Source organism: Palaemon carinicauda, chromosome 23 (genome assembly GCF_036898095.1).
Source record: "Palaemon carinicauda isolate YSFRI2023 chromosome 23, ASM3689809v2, whole genome shotgun sequence".
Taxonomy (NCBI): Eukaryota; Metazoa; Arthropoda; class Malacostraca; order Decapoda; family Palaemonidae; genus Palaemon; species Palaemon carinicauda.
In genome coordinates, this window is record NC_090747.1 from 63,264,881 (window position 1) to 63,267,380 (window position 2,500).

At 30.3% G+C, this 2,500-nt stretch overlaps 1 long non-coding RNA gene across 1 annotated transcript in view; it reads left to right on the forward strand.

Moving 5' to 3' along the window:
* Window positions 1-671, forward strand: part of LOC137616947 (uncharacterized) — a 4,148-nt gene extending 3,477 nt beyond the window's left edge. The window contains exon 3 of the long non-coding RNA XR_011039526.1: window positions 1-671. This exon is cut by the window's left edge and continues 506 nt beyond it. This is a non-coding gene — a long non-coding RNA (uncharacterized lncRNA).
* Window positions 672-2,500: the final 1,829 nt, after the last annotated feature.

Consider the following 2,500-nt stretch of genomic DNA (forward strand, 5'->3'; position numbering starts at 1 on the left):
TAGCAGACATGGGATATTCTGTAACTATTCTGTAAAAATTACTTTCTGAGAGCTATTCTGGACTAACTATTCTGTTGGTAAATTTTGCATTGGAATACTCAAGTCTCCAGTGAAAACTGAAAAAAAAAAAATTTTCATATTCATTCTGTAGCCAGTTATTCTACACCAACAAAAACAGTCACCTGTAATTATTCTGTAGCTGTTTTGTATCTATTCTTATGCAGTAATTCTATAACAGCTTCTGTAATAATGAAAATTATTTTGTAAATATTCTGTACTGTTATCAAGATACAATTTCGAATCAAAGTTTTTGTAATAAATATAAAGTAAATATAGTTTACCAATTACTCAGTAAATACTATTTGGTAATGGGAATGTCACAAATAGAAAATGTAAACCTTATATAAACTAGTATAGTTTCATTTTCATTATTATTTCCACTAAAATGGTAACAAAATGGCGGGCATTTATCTATTTATTTGTTTGACTGTGAGAAAGATTACGTCAAAACCTCTCGCCAGATTTTCACTAAATGTTAACTACTTATAGATATTATGCTCTGGAAGAACTTATTAAATTTTGGATTTGATTCGGATAAAGATCGTGATTCTGTTATGATTATTATAGAGTAGATTCATTCAGGGTCAACATGTGAAACAGAGATAACTTAGTCCGTAGACTTGAGTCAAATCTTGATAATCTTCATTGTCGGAGGTCTCAAATCTCTGGTTGCTCTTGTTATTATTATTATTATTATTATTATTATTATTATTATTATTATTATTATTATTATTATTATTATTATTCTATACAAGGAAAATGTAATACATATATATATACAGTACATATATATATATGTATATATACAGTATATGTATATATATATATATATATATATATATATATATATATATATATATATATATATATATATATATATATATATATATAATAACAAGAGCAATCAGAGATATCCTATCTCTGCCAATAAAGATTGTCAAGTTTTGATTCAAGTCTACGGACCAATCTTTCCCTTTTTCACATGTTGACCCTAAATGAATCTACTCAATAATAATAACAATAATATCCAGAATGTAAAATAAAGCAAACCAAAAACCCATTTATTAAATAATTATTATTTCATGGAGAATTTTCATGAAAATTCCTTTAATGAATTTATTAATTTCAGGGTCAAAGCTTAATCCTTTGTATTTATTACCTCCGCCAACAATGTTGGAAGGACGTTATGTTTTTGCCCCTGTTTGTGTGTGTATGTGTGTGTGTTTGTTTGTGAACAGCTTTCTGGACACAATTGTAATCATAAAGTAATGAAACTTGCAGGGAATAACTGTCATGTAAAAACCTGGAAATGATTAAATTTTTTAAGGCCAAGGTCAAAGGTCAAGGGCACGGTGAAGCAAAATGTCCAATTCACGTCATGAGCCATAAGTTTGAACATCATTGTCACTAAGACTTCAACCTTGGTTCATATTTGAGTGTATGAAAATCCACGCCAATGAATACATGTTAAGATAAAGGTCAAGGTCGAGCAAAAGGTCTAGAAATAAGCTGCCACGGCGGAGGGCTACGCTATACGAAGTGCCCCTCTAGTTATCGTTAAATCAAACCATTGTTCTCTAGTCTTGGGTAGTGCCATAGCCTCTGTACCATGGTCTTTCACTGTCTTGGGTTAGAGTTCTCTTGCTTGAGGGTACACTTGGGCACACTGTACTGTCCTGTTTCTCTTCTACTTGTTTTGTTAAAGTTTTTATAGTTTATATAGGAAATATTTGTTTTGATGTTGCTTTTCTTGGAATATCTTATTTTTCCTGGTTCCTTTCCTCACTGGGCTACTTTCCCTGTTGGGGCCCCCGGGCTTATAACATCCTGCTTTTCCAACTAGGGTTGTAGCTTAGCAAGCAATAATAATAATAATAATAATAATAATAATATGAAGTTAATTGTCTTTTTCAACTCCGTTTTCCTCTATCACTTTCTTTTTCTACTTGAGACAAATGAGGAGAGATCTGATATGAGAATACCAATGATATTGGAATCTTCAGTGACATTTTTATACAATGGGTTATTGCTAAAGTTGGTGCCTCTCTTAATTGGTTATTTTTGGGATGATGGAATCTATATCAATTTCAACATGACAATTAGAAGAGGAATCTTATTGGTAGGGGGTTAATTTGTTGGTTAAATTGTTTGCGATTGGTTAAATTGTTTGTGATGGGTAAATTTTTTTGTAATGAGTTGAATAGTTTGTGATTGGTTAGATAGTTTGTAATGGTTTATATTGTTTGTGATGGGTTAAATTGTTTGTGATGGGTTATATTGTTTGTGATAGGTTAAATTGTTTGTAATGAATTGAATAGTTTGTGATTAACTAAATTGTTTGTGATTGGTTAAATAGTTTGTGATGGGTTGTATTGTTTATGATGGGTTAGATTGTTTGTGATGGGTTATATTGTTTGTGATAGGTTAAATTTTTTGTAAT